This window comes from Trichechus manatus, unplaced genomic scaffold (genome assembly GCF_000243295.1).
Source record: "Trichechus manatus latirostris isolate Lorelei unplaced genomic scaffold, TriManLat1.0 scaffold00110, whole genome shotgun sequence".
NCBI lineage: Eukaryota > Metazoa > Chordata > Mammalia > Sirenia > Trichechidae > Trichechus > Trichechus manatus.
Window position 1 is genome coordinate 9,470,739 of NW_004444046.1, and position 18,586 is coordinate 9,489,324.

General features: G+C 37.8%; 1 protein-coding gene and 1 pseudogene across 6 annotated transcripts in view; both read left to right on the forward strand.

The window, feature by feature from the left end:
* The window catches only part of NLGN1 (neuroligin 1), a 1,020,111-nt gene that overhangs the window by 856,584 nt on the left and 144,941 nt on the right, over nt 1-18,586 (forward strand). The gene's annotated exons all lie outside the window — the stretch shown is intronic.
* Nucleotides 806-1,087, forward strand: LOC111821846 (guanine nucleotide-binding protein G(I)/G(S)/G(O) subunit gamma-5 pseudogene; annotated as a pseudogene).

Genomic DNA, 18,586 nt, shown 5'->3' on the forward strand with positions numbered 1-18,586 from the left:
ATTACTCTTCCTATGAAACTGTATTGGTCAATGTATAAATCTTAAGAATCTGCAGTTATTTCATAATGCCATCTGCACTAATCAACACTTTTGTGGCTTTTTAGAACCTTCTGTGAATGTACCCTGTGTTCTTTCCTTGCCTTCTTATCCGTATATTTTGCCCCATCCAAGTCTTATCACTTTCATGAAACATCATCACTAGTATAATTGCTGTTGTTCTATTAATAGAACAACCATTTGTTGAGCATTAATTCAATCACAGGTATTTCCTGAGCACCTATTTTGACCAAGGAACTGTACTAGAATATAGGTAGATAGACAGACAGATAGATAGATAGGTGGATGTGTGCATGTGTAATTGTGAATATGCTAAGTGCTAGGAAGGTGAAGCACAGTGTTCTATACAAGCATGTAACAAAAAGATCCAACTTAGTTTAGAAGTTTCTAGATATTTTTCTGAGAAAGTTTAAGCTAAAACTTGAAGTTTGACCGGCAAGGAGGTAGTTGGAAACAACAGGTGCAAAGAGTCTGACTCAGGAAGAGATTGGGGCACTTGGGGAAATCAAAAAAGACCATTCTAGTCGGAGAATATTGAATGCAAGTGAGGATAGCGCGAGATAAATCCTGGAGAAATAGTCAAGGGTTGATTATAATGTGGCTTTGTAGTCAAAGGCCAGGATTTTTTTCTTTATTCTGAAAACAATCGGTAGGCTTTAAAGATCTTAGAGTAGAGATCTGAAATGAGTAGATGCTCAGTTTTAAAAGAATTCTTTGACTGAGAATCGGCCCAACTCTCTTGTGCACCATGTCTGGCTCCTCCAGCGTCAGAGCTATGAAGAAAGTGATTCAGCATCTCCAGCTGCAGGCTGGACTCAACCCCGTGAAGGTTTCCCAGGAAGCCTAAGACTTGAAACAGTTCTGCCTGCAGAATGCTCAACATGACCACTGCTGACTGGAGTATCTTCAAGTACAAATCCCTCTAGACCCCAGAAAGTCTGTTCATTTTTGTAGTAAAATGAACCTTTCAAAGGTTTCCTAAACCAATTTTCATAAACCAGTGAATATTCAAAAGGGAGATAAATTTGAAGCTTGTACAAAAGCTTATCCCTAAAACACATGTGCTATACTATACATGTTTCTACTTTTGTCAGTCCTTAACATTTACCTTTCTGAATTTTCATAAATTTCTATTTCACAAGGGCAATTATTTTATATACACTGGTAGCCATGTACAATAAAATACTTAGTATAAAAAAATTAAAAAAAAAGAACTCTGGTGACGTTGTGTGGGCTAATTAGAATGAAGAAAGATCAAGTAAGTTTCACTCAGTAGTTCAAGCTGGAAGCAACATTGGTTTGCACTAGGGTGCAGAGTAGCAAGGTGAAAACCTGAGATTTGATTTAAAATATATTTAACAGGCAGTTGTGAAAGACTTGGTGATGGAGTGGATGTGGGGGTAGGGACACTAAGAGTATCAAAGACGATGCCTAGACGTCTGTACTGAACAACTAGGAGGGGTGGTGCTGCCATTTATTAAGAAGACAGGAAAGAAGAGGAGGAGGGAGTTGAGCATAGGGCAGAGGGCTCCCGTAGTGTCCTACGATGAGTTCAGGTGTGGACAAACTCCCGTTGGGGTGCTGGTGAGATAGTCAAGTGGAGATATTGAATAAGCAGTTGTATATTCCAGTTTGGAACTCAGAAGAGAGCTGCAGGTCTGCAATATCACCTAGGAAGTTGTCAGAATATACATATATACACCATTGCTGTAAATTAGATTATGAAAGAAGAGGGCGTACATTCATAAAAGAAATGGATTAAGTCCCAGCACTGTGCCCTGAAAGAAATCAAGAAGGATTCAAAAAGTAAGGGAAAAAATAAAAAATCTTTCAGGCAATAGCGTCTGGGGCCACAAAGAATGAGGATGTTTCAAGTAGATGTCAAAAACCACTACAAGGTTAAATAATGTGAAAACAAAAACAGCTGTTGGAATTAACAACACTGGGATTCTACTTAGAGGTGACACCATGCCAGGTTTTTTACATCTATGTTTAATTCTCACAGTGCACTGAGTATTATCATCATGCTGTAGATGAAGAAATTGAGCATCAGACTTCAAGGTCACACATTAAGAAGGGGTAGAGGCTCCACAACAACAACAACAAAACAATCCAATCAAAAAATGGGCAAAGGAATTTGAATACACGTTTCTCCAAAGAAGATATGTGAATGACCTACAAGCACATGACAAGATGCTCAGCATCATTAGTCATTAGGGAAATGCAAATCAAAGCCACAATGAAATACCACTTTACATCCACTAGGATGGCTATGATCAGAAAAACAGAAAACAAATGTTGGTGAGGATGTGGAGAAATTGGAACTCACATCCGTTGCTGGTGGCAATATAAAATGGCGCAGCCACTGTGAAAAACAGTTTGTCGGTTCCTAAAAAACTTAAACACAGAACTGCCGTAGGATCCAGCAATTCCACTTCTAGCTATATACCCAAAACCATTGAAAGCAGATACTCAAATACTTGTACACCAATATTAACTACAGCGTTATTTATAATAGCCAAAAGGTGGAAAAACCCCAAATGTCCATCAACAGATGAATAGATAAACAAAACGTGGTACATACATACAATGGAATATTATTTAGCCATGAAGAGAAATAAAATTCTTATACACACTATAATGTGCATGAATCTTGGAAACCTTAAGCTAAGTGAAATAAGTGAGACTCAAACAGCAAATACTGTATGATTTCATTTCTAGGAAATATCTAGAACATGAAATGCATAGAGAAACGTTTATCAGTGGTTACCAGGGGACGGAAAGAGGAGAAAGGGGAAGTTATCGCTTAAGGGGCAATGAGTTTCTGTTTTAGGTGATAAAAAGTTTTCTGGTTTTTTTTGGAAATGGATAGTAGTGGTGGTAGCATGGCTTAGTGAATGTGATAAATGTCACGGGATTTTACACTTAAGACTGGTTGAAACACCAACATTTTTTGTGATACATATTTTACTGCAATAAAAAAAGAAACAGCAAGGGGAATTCTAGGTTCAAACCCAAGTACGAAGTGCTGGAGTGATGGAACCTCATACTCTCTACTACTCTATACTCTGCCACTTAAGCCACATCATTTCTCCCTTCCCTGAAATGGCTTTGTTGTTCTTGCTGCAGCTGCTGTTGCTGCTGTTTGTCTGTTGGCGTGTTTATTTTGGCACTGAAATCCAGACCACACTACTAGATTCTACTTCTTCTCTTCTCTTATTGCTTTATGTGTGGCAGCCTTGTCTCTCCCGCTAGATTTATGAGTTCACTGAGGACGAACACCAGAGCATAGTGTAGGGGAAAGAAAATAGACTTTGCAACCTGAAAGGCTTAGGTCATAGTTTAAAAATTATAATGTTCATAAAGGGTCCAGTGGAGTGACAGATACAAACAAGCCAAGTATTAAATGACTGTGAGTTTTATTATTTCTGTGGATCCCAACCTGCTGCATAGAGTAAGATTAAATAAATATTTATCAGATTTAATTCTTAGAATACTGTAAATGCTGATGAATTCTTCATCAGTTAATTATACCCATCATAACTGCTAATATAGTTTAGGAATAAATCCACTGCCAATAATGAACACTTGCCTTACCGTGGGACTGAGAGAGAATAGAAAATGAGGTACTCTGCCTTTCCTTAAACCTGTGCAAATACCACATTGGAAAACTAGACCCCTGAAAATCATGAGCTCCTTGAGGACCAGCTGTGTGATTTCTCTAAGCTGCCATTTCCATTGTACCTAATCTAGTGCTATGCACATGGTATTTACACAGTATTTACTAAAAGAAAATAAATAAATTGATATTGATGATGAGGAGATTTCTTGGCCTCCAAAGACATCAGAAACTTTCTTTCTTGAACTGCAAAATGTCATATTCTAGGATGGCATTCTAACTTCTTAACTACTGCTATAAACTCTATTGGTTATATATATATATAGTTATTATAGTTTATATGCATGCAAAATAGGGTACATCTCATCATCCTTCCCAAAAATGTCATGGAACAATATCATTTCAGAGGTCACGTTTGACACATGAAGAAGCTAAAAATGTTTTCTAGACTGAAGTCAAGACTTAGTAAGTATTTTTACCATCATGACTCATCAAGCTTAATATACTGGAGTGCTGTGTGAGAAATCTTATCAAAATGGTTCAGCCATGCAAGAGTATGTGAGAATTTGATCGGATTAAATAATGTAAACATTTAAAAACTTCTAAATCGTCTGTTTTTTGCCATATCAAAGACGCATAAGCATAGTAACAGCTTCATGATCCAAAAGTCTTCTCATTTTCTGTTATTTAGGCATTACAAGAACATAATATTTTAAAACCATTTGATTCTGTATTATCCTTCTGTTATTTTTGTGGAGGATTTGTTTACCTGTAGTAACTTCTTTGAGGAGAGTGACAATAGCACCTGCACCTTTTGGATCGTGTGTAGGACTATAAAATGCTTGGCTCCTGCCAAACTCATCTCTTCAACATTCTCAAACATGACAGTTCCACCACCTTCCCCTAACAAGCCCTTTCCTTCCCCTGCCCATGCATCCTGCTGTAGAAATTCCACTCCTTTCAAGGCTCAATTTCAACACTACCCCCTCAAGGAAGCTATACATAGCAGATACTCAGTAGAGTCTTGAATTGAATTTAATAACAATCAGCCATTTTCTCTCCAAATTAATCCTTCGTATCCTGTTTGGAATGCAATAAATTAGGTCCATTTAAGGTCTCTTTCTAGAGCTTGAGTGAGTACGCATAAACAGCAAGTGTATTCTGGGGCCCAAATACTATTATTTACAGAGGCCATACGCTTAACATAAATGAATATAGTGGGCCTGGTAGTCAGAATATTATATAGAGGTGGTGGGGACTGTTGTAAAATCAGAGAGCATGTGCTTCTTTATAGAGACATGCCGTCAGCTCTAGCTCATTTTTGCAAGATTTTGTTCTTTCATCTTCTCAATGCCTAGAAAAGTGTCTGGCACAGAGTAGAATCTCAATAAATATTTGTTGAATGATTGACTGACTGAATGCATGAATTAATGCTAAATGAGAAGTCATTGCTGCCAAATCTAATTTCTCAATAAAGAAGAGAAATCCAAAATTTTTATTGGAAACATTGTGAAATCTTCATTTTGATAACTAATCCATTAAAGCAAAAAGTCTGTTCTGAGCAAATACATCTACAGACCCAGCTTCGCGTGAGAGCCAGCAGTTTACTACTCATCCTGTATTCGTATTTTAAGAAAGAATTTATTTCTAATAAATATGTAAAGGGTAATAATTCAGATTTCACTTCCATTTTCTTTCCATCTGGAATCATGATAAATGGTAAAATTATCATAGAAAGATAATGTGTAAGATAGATAGGCATTACATTTAACATTTTCTGAAATGTTTCCAATTGGATTCTCACTTGATCCTTATGACAGCTCAGTTAAATGGAAAGAAAGTAGCTATCACCTCCATTTTACTGCCTTTGAATGCATCCCACTCTCTTCTCTGCTGTTCTGATTGAATGGTGATTATTTATTGACCCATTTTAAAAGCAGCCCCAAAGTCCATCTAGTTCTTGTCTTTGTATATTTAGTCACCTTAGAGAAGCCATAGTGCAGGGCTTTTACTTGCTCAGTTGGTAGCTTGTAACTTGTGCATTTTGGGATGAGCTATTTCAGTGGGCTTCACAAAGGAACCACCTGCCTGGACATTCAGGGAGGCTGGCTTCTTTAGATATGGCGCTGCATAAAGCAACCTGAAAGGAACATCATAAAGCATGTCTCAGTTGTTGCCTTCTTAGCTGCCTCATCTGGAAAATGTATCTGTCTGCCAAATACAGCAGACCCTGGAAATCAAAATAGAAATGAGAAACAAAGGAAATTAGAGAGGGAGAGTGTTTCCTCATCCTATGAAGGGCAAAAGAACACTTTATCTCTCTGAGGTCATTACCAAGGCATTCTGGGTGACAATTAAAACCTAGAAGATCATCAATTTCCATTAAAAAAAAATGTCTGAACATATATGGGTATGTGGTTGTTAAATCTGAAGGTGAGAGACCTAAAACAAGCAGGTAAACATCATGTGAAGGCAGATGCCTTTCCACTCCATATGAAGCCCTCATTTTGGTTTCTGAATTCTAAGCCTGGCAGGAAACATTTTTCTCCTTAGAGGTGTTTGGGTCCAGTTACATTTTTTTGGTTCAGGTTTTAAAGAGGTATGAATATCAGACAGCTGGTGTGAAATGGGTAAATGCATAGGTAAATGTGCTTCAACATTACCACCTTGCTCCTCCTGCTCCCCACACCTCGTGTACACACACATACACACACACACACACACACACACACAGATTCATCAATTCCATCATATCTAATAATACATGCGAAGTTGGGCTGAAAATATCCACAGACCACAATCAGAGTCTTAGCTGTTGTAAGGATCAAGTGAGAATTCAACTGAAAACGTTTCAGAAAATGTAATTCCTATCTATCTTACACATTGTCTTTCTACTATTGTTTTGCTACTTTCATGATTCCAGCCAGAGAATTTGTTTGAGGCGAATTTAATTAGTCCAGGTGCATATGACACTTGGGTTGGAACAAGAGCTTTTAGATTCTTTGAAGACTGACTTTTTAAAATTGGTGCTGGCCAGACTTTAGCTGTGTTGTTTGATGTGATACGTCAGCCTCCAAAACACTATAGTTTTATGTTAAGTCTAGGATTGGGAACTAAGTATGTCATACCACTATATATGTGAAGAATAATTTGTTCAATTTTTTAAAATTGTGCAAAGATAAAGCAGTTCACGTGTGTAATAAAATATCTAACTATACTCAGCCACTGCCCTGGTGGTGCAGTGGTTAAAAGTGCTTGGCTGCTAACTGGAATGTCAGTGGTTTGAACCCACCAGCCACTCTGTGAGAGAAAGCTGTGATAGTCTGCTTCCATAAAACATTTACAGCCTTGGAAAGCTTATAGGGCAGTTCTACTCTGTCCTATAGGGTTGCTATGAGTCAGAATCCACTCCAGGGTAATGGGCTTTTTGTTAAATATAGGTAAAGTGGGTTAAAATGGGTCCTAAGAATAATTTTTCATTGTCTGCTGTAACACATTTTCCATTCAAAGTTCACACACAACTTTCCAAGTAAACAATATCTTTAGATTTGTTACTGATAGGACTATGTTGGTTATTGAATCCACACGTGTCTCGTAACATCCACATCTATAGGAGCCTGTTGGTTGCTAGTTTGCAGAACACAGCTCTAGCCCACATCAAGAAGATTGAACATCAAGACGCGGGCAGATAGTACTGTCCTGATATCGAATCACTGTGTTGTGGGACCACCCACATGCCCTTGAATGCTTTCTCGGTTTCCAAACCAAAATCTTTTCCTTGCCTGCCAGCTCTAAATCTCTTGGGAGCTAAAGGGGACAGGTGTCATATAATAAATAAAGATAAATAAATGCATTCATATCTTTCTCACATATTATGTCTTAATTGGTGTCAGGCAATGTGATATGCAGAAGATACAAAGATAAAAGAGATAGTTGGGAAATGGTGGTCGGGAAGAACGTGGGGAGGGTGTGCCATGTGGAGCAGACAGCAAGAACAAAGGCAAAGGGAAATGACAGTACATTAGGAGAGTTTCACTCATCATTATGGCAGAAGAACAGGGCGTAAGGGGAAGAGAAACAAGAAAAGAAGGTAAAGGGTGGATTTAGAAATTTGATTTTTATACTGAAAGTTAAGAGCATGCAGAGCCTCCTTTAGTCAACAGCAGATAACACCTATTCTGAAGGTACTTGCTAGCAGTTGTGTTTTTGTAGGGTCTGGCATTCAGTTCTTGCCAAATGCTCACTGAGAAGTATTAAAAAAAAAAAAAAAACTGTCACAGGGATGCAGACATATATTTTGAAAGGTCCTCGTGTGATTCTCATTTATCATACGCTCTTCCTAATGTGAGAAAAATGGTAGAATAGATATATTAATCATCCGTTTGTTAAACTTGGTCTCTATAGCAAGCCTGGTCACCAGGAAGTTTTAAAATATCATGCACATTGTCTTGTCACGCAGAAAGCATGATACCTAGCCTCTCCCCAAGCCTCATGTAGGAGATAATCATACTTGAGAACATCTTGCGATGCTCACACTATTAAACGAAGTGTATTATTACATTGTCCAAACTAATTGATGTAAAAGTTTCCACAATTTATTCCTGTTAGCTCTCTGGGTTTTTCTATTGTCCCTGGGAAGCCTTCGTAATCTACTCTTTCCCAGCATTGTGGATGAGGAGAAGCACAGAGCTGAGTTTTTATTTCAACAGCCATACCATTTTTTGCCCACATTAGTTATATGATTTGGAGCAAATTACTTAAAGTCTCTGAGCTTCGGTTTTTTCATCTGAAAAGTGGGAATTATAATTATAATATTAATAGAAATAATAATAAATAATAACATCTGTTATATTGTCAGAGCCCTGATGGCACAGTGGTTTAGAGCTACAGCAAGCCGCGGCTGCTAACCAAAAGGTCGGCCATTCAATCCACCACCTGTTCCTTGGAAACCATATGGGGCAGTTCTACTCTGTGCTATAGGGTCACTATGTGTCAGAATCGACTCCATGGCAACGGGTTTTTTTTTTGTTATATTATCTGTCCATAATTTATTTTTTAAAACTATGGTATAAGCAGTGTAATGTGTGTGCATGTGTGTCAGTGTAAATAAACTATAATCTATTTTCTAGGATTTGAAGGACACTAATTAGAAATCTGGAAACCCTGGTGGCATAGTGGTTAAGAGCTACCGGTGCTAACCAAAAGGTTGGCAGTTCGAATCCACCAGGAGCTCCTTGGAAACCCTATGGGGCAGTTCTACTCTGTCTTATAGGGTCATTATTGAGTCACAATCGACTCAACGGGAATGGATTTGGTTTTTGTTTTTTTTTAAAATGAGAAATCTACATTCAAGAGGTGGCCATGTAAGCACTTCAAATATTATTATTGAAAACTACACCAGAGAGTTTGTTGATTAGCATGAAGGATGTTAGAAATCGATACAGTGAAAAGACAGGTGTTTAAGATTTGTGGTTGGCTGGAAAGATGGTAACGACCTCGCTGCTCTTTCCTAAACAAGGTGTTAGAACACAAGAAGCTCAACGGCTTAATATCTTCAGAACAGTACTCAAGGTCTGGGAGCTCATTTGGTCCTGTGTCCCCCATTTCATGGAGTCATTTGTTGCCTGTGTCAGCTCAAAAACTGACTGGTCATGCCTTGTTGCATCTGCCTAGGACGTGACAGAAAAGGAATTTTTCTTCATAGCCTTTTCAGAGTTCCTGAGAACAGAGGGTGTGAACTTGAACTTGCAAGAAGAGGATATATGGCAATGTTTGTGTCTGGTTGATAATCAACTTCTGTAAAATATTTTAGTCTAAGACTTGCTTTCCTTGTACCATACCACCTGCCAGCCTGGAGATGTATAGAATCTCATGTGCCTCTGATTAGTAAAGGCTAAAGATATTTATAAAACAAGCTGACAATTGAGGGTGATGTCCAATCTATCATTCTGGTAAATTTGTAGAATCAAATGAAATGATATATGATGAGAAAGTGTTGTAAAAACTACTTTTAGGCAAAATAAAATTAAATAGGGATCTAAGTACGTATCAATAAATTAAAATGTATCAAAAGTAGTTGTTTGTAATTGTGTAAGTTTTAACTTAGCTGTTCTACGTCTAGAAATTTTTCTGGAGGAAATCATAAGAATGCACAAAAATGAAATGCAGAATGATCACTGCTGCACTGTTTACAACAGTGAAAATTGGTAATGCCCCAAGCGTCTTTCAATAGATTATTGATAAAAAAATTATGGTACACATATGCAGTCTACTAATTTCTACCAATAAAATGCTAATATAGAACTTTATTGTTGATATAGAAAGATGCATATAATGTACATTACATGAAAAATCAGATTACAAAACAATGTACAATTGCATTTTTGTTAAAAATTTATATGTACATAAAAATACCTTGAATGATGTACACCAAAATAATTAAAGTGATTATGTCTAGAAGGCATAATTAGGGGTCATTCTTTTTTTTCTCTTTATATTTTTGCATGTTTTTTTGCTAATGGCATATTCATTTTTTTATACTAAAAAAAGTCTAATACAACAATAAAAATAAGATTTAATGTGAAAGGGAAAAATTATAAAGGAAAGCTTCATATTTCTCTCTCAAATCATACCACTGGAAAATAAGCTTGAGAAATAACAGGCTGACAAAACCACTCAGGTAACTCTTAACTCACAAGCTCAGATGAGCTTGTGCTTTTCAGTGACTCAAGGAACTTCCATATCTTTGTGTTCATTCAATCCTTGGTTTTGGTAAAGTGTTAAAAACGTCTGCACTAGAGAAATTAAAGAATTCTTCCCATTCTCAGAGATATTCTGAGGTCTTTCTAATTTAAGTTACTTCTAGAATCTGCTTATTCAAATATCAAAGGTACTTACTGTTTGTTGTCCTTACCCTGCCCCCATGTTAAGTACTTGCTACTAACCAAAAGATGGGTGGTTTGAATCCACCCAGAGGCACCTTGGAAGAAAATCCTGTGGCCTATTTCTGAATGGCTTCACAGCCATTGAAAATCTTATGGAGCACAGTTCTACTCTGAAACATATGGGGTCTCTATTAGTCAGAATCGACTCAGTGGCTGTTGGTTTGTTTCTTTTTTTTTAGTAGTAGAGGCAAACTGACTTTACGTGCCTTCTGATTTGATGTAATATGAAATACAAAGTATCATCTATGGCGTATTCTTGTCAAGAGTGTTTAACTTAAATCTAACCAAATCTTTAGATCTAACATTGAGTTCACCAGATATGCAGAGGACAGAGGAACAGGTTAAACAACACCAAGAGGAAACAGTCAGAGAAATTCAGATGTGGGACATTATATAAGATACTTGGCTTGGTCTCTTCAAATAGTCAATGTAACGGGGAAAAAAAATAGTGAAGACTGTTATAGACAACATTTTGGGGGGTCTTGGTTTGGAAAAATAAAGCTCTAAAAGACACTTTTGGTAAAATTGAGAATATTTGAATATAGATTGGATATAAGATAATACTAGAGAATTGTTATTTTTGTGTAGTAATGATATTATGATTACATATAAAAATATGCTGATTCTTAGAAGACGAGTACTGAATTGTTTTGGGGAGAAACATTATGTATTAGACGTACTGACAAATAATGCTGCCTAGGAAGAGAGACAGAGAGCAAATATTGTGAAATACTAATAATTGTCAAATTTAGATGATAAGAATATGAGAGCTTATTTTACTACTCTTTTAACTTTTCTTTTGTTTTAAAATTGTTCATAATAAAAAGTGGGAGAAGGGAAGGTAATACCAAACAACCCAAGCTTTCTATATGAATGCTTGATATTCTGATTGTGTTTGCAAACCGATGTCAGAAAGGTGAGATATTTAGCATTTTATTTCATGGTTCTTTTCTTTTAAAACTGCTTCAGAGAAAACAGTTTGAATACTCTTGTAAGTCTGGCACTGTCTTGAGGGACTTATGGATTTTTTCAATCTGTTTATAACCTCCTGTAAAGCCTCTGGAATCTTTTGGATTAATCACCAATAAACACTTACTAAGCACTTCCCAGAGTTCACGGCACTCTACTAGTCACAATGGACTTAACAGCGTTCAGGGTAGACTCAGTCACTGCCTCAGGTGTCAGCAAAATGAACCTGTTCTTTATTCAGTAATGAGATTATTTTATGTGATCTCAACAAGGAAATTCAGTTCAACAAATGATTAAGCATGTCTTAGGTATAAGACTCAGAACTCTGTCAAGGGAGTGGATGAGCTTGTTTAAAGGGCATGTAGGTTCAGACAGCCACAGGGAATGTTTACTACCTGTGTAACCCAAGGATCTGCTAGGGACACTCTGCCCTTTGATCACCAAACAAATTAGGCTAAACCCCTATTCCATAATTTGTGGAAAGATCAGCAACCTCCCCAAAGATGCGGTGAATTCCTAGGTACCATAGAATACTTGGAGCCCTGGTGGTATAGTGGTTAAGAGCTTGGCTACTAACCAAAAGGTCAGCAGTGCAAATCCATCAGCTGCTCCTTGGAAACACCATGGGGCAGTTCTACTCTGTCTACAGGGTCTCTGTGAGTCAAAATTGACTCAGTGGCAATGGTTTTTTCTTTTTTTAAATAAATTAATTAATTAATTACTTCCAATGAATTAATTCAGTTATTGATCATCTCTTCATACTGCCTTGTGGTTCTTCTTCCATCCATGGCAGCTTATCCCCACTCCTTGATTTTCATATGAAAGCACAAGGACATTATGTATTTATTAGAATTTTCTAAGAATCTTGTGTTTGATAACATTACTTGTGTATAGGAAGGGGAGAACCGTGAACCAAAGAAAAAGCATCCAAGAAGTTAAAGCCTTCACAGGTCATCCCCTCCCAAGAGGTTCTAGATCTTAACCTATGTTACTGTCTTCAGGTTGAGTGTCTCTTGGAAAACATCTTCTTTTTCTAAACTTTCACATCTAAATCTCCAACTACTTTTCAGGATACTCCACCCATTTAACCTCTCCTTCAAGATCCATCTTCTTTTTCCCCAATAGTACAATTGCCAAGACTGAGACATTCAGTGTGCTTCATGCCCTGGTCATTTACGAGTCAGGTTTTAAAGGTCTTTCACCATTCAAATTGAAAATCATTTGGTTTTTGTTGGGAGAGAGGTGGAGGGAAGGGTGCTAAGGAGATGGAAGGTTGGGGCAAGAGGCTTTGGCACTTTGCGTCAGGCAAAATAGTCTAGGGCGGACGCTATCTCTCTAAGTCTAGTCTTCTTCAAGGTCTTCCCTCCAGTGTGAACTGAAGTCCTTCTTCATTACTCCTCTGATTGTAAGTCAAATCACACACTTTCCAAAGACAAATATTATTTTTTTAGAGACAAATTGTCCCAAGTCCCATGAGAGAAAACCTTGTCCTAATGATCTTCTTAATTAGCAAGCCCATATTTCTCACGACGGAGTATTTCTTGTTATCACACAAGATAATTATGGTGCCTTTCTTTCATCTCTCCCCACCCCACCCTCTGAACAATACAACCAAAAAAACACAGTTGCCATCGAGTTGACTCCAACTTATGGTGACCCCACGTGTGTAGAGTAGAACTGCGCTCAATATAATGGCAGATTTTTCAGAAGTAGATTGCCAGACCTTTATTCAGAGGCACCTCTGGATGCGCTTAAATCTTAAACATTTTGGTTAGCAGCCAAGCATGTTAACCTTTTGCACCACACACACACTCATTTTTAGACTGAGCCTTTTTCAAAATTGGAAACAGACCTGGATAATTTCCTTAGTTATTCCAGTACCTGAACAAAGCTTTGAAGCCATTGCTAATAAGGTCTGAGACTGCTAATAAGTCTTAGACAAAGGGTTGCTCCTGATTTTTCATCTTGAAGGCGAGGGAAGAGGAAAAATTGTTTTATGATAGCCACCAGACCGAAAAAAAATGGTTGTGATTAAACGACAGAAACAGGAGAGTACAGGCTAAGTAGCCAAAACGGTAAGAAGAGGGTGAAAGGGGTCTTTTTAGAAAATGGCAAATATAAAAGCCAGTTTGCAAAACACTAAGAAGGAAACAGATTATGGGGAATTGTTGAGGTAAAATCCATCCATGCTTTTACAGAGTCTGAGGGTGAAACTGTGAGAGGAACAGGAACTCAACATGGCCTGTCTTGTTTGATTATCAGGTCAACACTTCGCAAACGAGGAAATTAGGCAAAAAAAAAATTTAAAAAGTAATTATTTTGGGAAGCTTTATAATTCAAATTATACCTGCAGTTAGGGCTTTAAGGATAAAAATATCTATATTCCTTTAAAAACATGAATGAGATGTTCTGGGCCCCTTCCTAACTTGGTACTGAGAGGCTAAGAAACCAGCCCCATGGTGGGGGCTTGATATGATATTATATAAAGAAACTGAAGCGTGTGAAGTAGTAAGATAAACTTGATTTGTCCTGATATTTCTACATAGCCCCAGAGGAGCCTATGGCTTCCAAATAAATGACTTGAACCTGAATATCGTTGGCCCTGGCAATACTAAGGAAACTCTCTTATGCCAACAGTGGTGTGAAGACTAGATCAATTTATCATACAGAGTGAAAAGTTACCTGACCAGTGAAGATACAGCTGGGTGCTGAGGAAAAGCAGAGGCCAGGGTCTAATCCTGCTTTCCTAGATATCAAGCAAATTCTCAGAAGAGTATGTGTCTTAGTAATCGAGTGCTGCTGTAATAGAAATACCACAAGTGGATGGCTTTAACAAACAGAAGTTTATTCTCTCACAGTCCAGTAGGCTAGGAGTCAAATTCAGGGCATCAGCTCCAGGGAGAGGCTTTCTCTCTCTGTCTGCTCTGGAGGAAGGTCCCCATCGTCATCAATCTTCCCTTGGTCTGGGAGCTTCTCCATGCAAGGACCCTGGGTCCAAAGGACACACTTTGCTCCCGGTGCTTCTTTCTTGGTGATATGAGGTCCCCCTGCGTCTCTGCTCGCTTCTCTCTTTTATATCTCAAAAGAAATTGGCTTAAGACACTATCTAATCTTATAGACCTCATCAGTGTAACTGCCACTAATCCGTTTTATTACATCGTAGTGATAGAGTTTATAACATATAAGGAAATCACATCAGATTACAAAATGGTACACAATCATACAATACTGGGAATCATCACTCAGCCAAGTTGACAGATATTTTTGGGGGACATAATTCAATCCATGACAGTGTGCAAGAGAGATACAGGGCAATGCCTTTCTCGTGTATTCCTGGAGGCGCTGACATTCTTCCTCCAGTAGCCTGGTATTTATGCTTCTATTCAGAATCAATTATAACTACTTCTAATGTTGGAAAAAGGTAATTCAATGTTCTGCCAAAGTTCTGAGATTATTAAAACCATTTCTTAAATGTCTTTATTATAATAGCTATCTTTCTCATCATCCCACATGTGACATTATTTTTCTTAAGATTTCTAATGCATCTTAATCAGACATTTGGCTTCCTAAGTTAACTGCTTTTGAAGCAATTCTATGAAGATTATATTTCTCAGAAACTTTATTTTAAATAGTTTATTAGGTAAATGTCTAAAAACACTGAGTAAATTGATGCGGTAGAGCTTATATTTTTTTAAATTAAATTATGAGTAGTTTGCTTTAGCATACAGCAGGCTTATTTTTTGTCATATCGTAATGTCAGGCTATGCCAGGCATAGGAGTCTCTGGGTGGTACAAATGGTTAAAATGCTTGGCTGCTAACTGAAAGGTTGGAGGTTTGAGTCCACCCCGAGGTTCCTCAGAAGAAAGGCCTGGTGATCTACTTCCAAAAATTCAACCATTGAAAACCCTATGGAGCACAGTTCTATTCAGACACACATGGGGTCGCCATGAGTCAGAATCAATTCAACAGCAATTGACAGGAGGGTGTAACATGTCTTTCAAAGTAAACAGCATTAAATATGCTTTTGGGGAGAGAGACAGTAGTTGCCTAGAGAATACATGGTTTAAAACAAAGAATTCTATAATCTTGAGAAGGTTTTATTGTTTCCTACTAATAATTCAAGTAAATTTTTGAAAGCGTGAGCTTAATTATTCACTCTAGTGGCGTCACTAGGGGGGTACGGGGGATGCGGACTGAACCGGGTGACACTGTCAGAGGGGGTACACAAAAATGACTGTCTATGAAATTTTTATGCAGTGTTTCAGCAGAAATGTATTTTTTTTAATAAAAAAAAATCCCTGCAATTAGTTATAACAACAGAAACATTTTTCATAAGCCCAGCTTACATATATCAATATGTCTACAAGGCTAAAACTCTATGCTAATTTATTTTTTGAACCTTCTAATGCACTCTGGTGAGAGCTGTCATTATCACCCAATTACAACGATGTTTTGAATCACATGGTTTTGTCTGCAGGAGCTACAAGCAAGCACTGTTGTTTTCATTGCCACTGGTGTTTTTATAGTCTCTGATTCTATCAAATTTTCTGGTGTTTTAGCTACTATGTTGTGGTAATGGTATTTGTGAACCTATATCAATAACTTTTTGAGAATGAAGTAGTAATTAAAAGAAAAGGAGAAAAATCAGAGAAGCCTTCTTCTCATTTACTAATAGTGTAACTAATAATGTTGTAGTTCAATGTAGAAAGATTTTACAATTTTGTTAGTATTCATGTAATCTAGGAAATATTACATTTTAAGCTATTTACAACTACATTTATCACATATTATTCTACGATTAAAACTGATAATAAACATTACTAAGGATTCTCTATGGTCCGGTATAAGAAGAGGTCCATGAGGGAGGTGACACCATGAGTTACTGTACTGGGTGACAACAACCCTAGTGACCCAACTGATTTGCCCTAGTTCTTTGTAAATGAATTTAAATCTCTAATAGTTTTGACTTTTAAAATCATATCTGTCAACTGTAGATCTTCCATGGAATTGAATATACCCATCTAGAACTCCTTAGGTGGGTATATTCAATTCCATGGAAGATCTGCAGATGACAGATACGGTTTTAAAAAATGGAGTTCTAGGAAACCCTGGTGGTGTAGTGGTTAAGAGCTACAACTGCTAAACAAAAGGTCAGTAGTTTGAATCCACCAGGCGCTCGTTGGAAACTCTATCGGGGCAGTTCTACTCTGTCCTATACGGTTGCTATGAGTCAGGATTGACTTGACAGCAGTGGGTTTGTTGGTTTTTTGTTTTTTGTTTTTTTTTTTTCGGTTATGGAGTTCTAAATACAGCCTATAAAATACCAGGGGATTCCAGATCCAGTGCTATAATAGTCACTGTGATCATTTGATGTTTCAGCTTCATTTAAGAAAAAATTTTGTATTGTTAAGTATGTAGCATAAAATTTACAGATCAAGAACTATCTTGACTCAAGTAATTCTTACTTATTTGAACCAGTAGCTTCAGTACAAAAAAACTGCCATTTATTTTTTCCCATAAAAAAATTTATGCATACATTGTTATGTGACTCTAATTGCTCTCCCTATACTGTGACAGCACACTCCTGCTTTCCACCCCTTATTCCCCATGTCCATTCAACCACCTCCTAAACCTCTCTGCCTTTCCATCGCACCTCCGGACAGAAGCTGCCTGTTTAGTCTCTTGTATCTACTTCAGCTAAGAGGCACACTCCTCACGAGTATCACTTTATGTCCTACAGTCCAGTTCAATCCCTGTCTGAAGAGTTGGCCTCGGAAATTGTTTCAGTTCTGGGCTAATAGAGAATCCAGGGGCCATGCTTTCCAGGGTTCCTCCAGTCTCACTCAGACCGTTAAGTCTGGTCTTCTTACTGGAATTTGAGTTCTGCACCCCACCTCTCTCCTGCTCCATCAGGGACTCTCTGTTGTGTTCCCTGTCAGGATGGTCATTGGTGGTAGCCCAGCACCATCTAGTTCTGGTCTCAGGCTGATGAAGTCTCTGGTTTATGTGGCCCTTTCTATCTCTTGGGCTACTACTTTCCTTCTGTCTTTGGTGTTCTTCATTCTCCTTTACTCCAGGTGACTGCGACCAATTGATGCAGCTTAGATGGCCGATTGCAAGCTTTTAAGACCCCAGACGCCACTCACCGAAGTAAGATGCAGAACATTTTCTTAATAAGCTTTGTTATGCCAATTGACCTAGATGTCCCCTGAAACCATGGTCCCCAAACCCCTACCCTTGCTACTCTGTCTCTCAAAGTGTTTGATTGAATTCAGGAAATTTCTTAGCTTTGGTTTAGTCCAGTTGTGCTGACTTCCCCTGTAGTGTGTGCTGTCCTTCACTTCACCTAAGAGAATTCTTATATACTATCTAGTTAGTAAATAACTTTCACCCTCCCCCCCCACCCTCATAACCTTCAAAGAATGTTTTCTTCGGTGTTTAAACCTTTTCTTGAGTTCCTATAATAGGGGTCTTATACAATATTTGTCCTTCTGTGACTGACTAAATTCACTCAGCATAATGAGTTCCAGCTTCCTTCATGTTATGTTTCACGGCTTCATAGTTGTTCTTCATTGTTGCATAGTATTCAATTGTGTGGATGTACCATAAATTGTTTATCCATTCATCTCTTGGTGGGCGCCTAGGTTGTTTCCATCATTTTGCTATTGTGAACAGTGCTACAATGAACATGGGTGTGTATATATCTATTCATGTGATGGCTCTTATTTCTCTAGGATATATTCCAAGGAGTGGGATAGCTGGATCGTATGGTACTTCTATTTCTAGCTTTTTAAGGAAGAGCCAAATTGATTTCCAAAGTGGTTGTACCATTTTACATTCCCACCAACAGTGTATAAGTGTTCCAGTCTCTCCACAATATCTCTAACATTTATTATTTTGTGTTTTTTGGATTAATGCCAGCCTTGTTGGGGTGAGATGCTATCTCATGGCAGTTTTGATCTGCATTTCTCTAATGGCTAATGATTGTGAGCATTT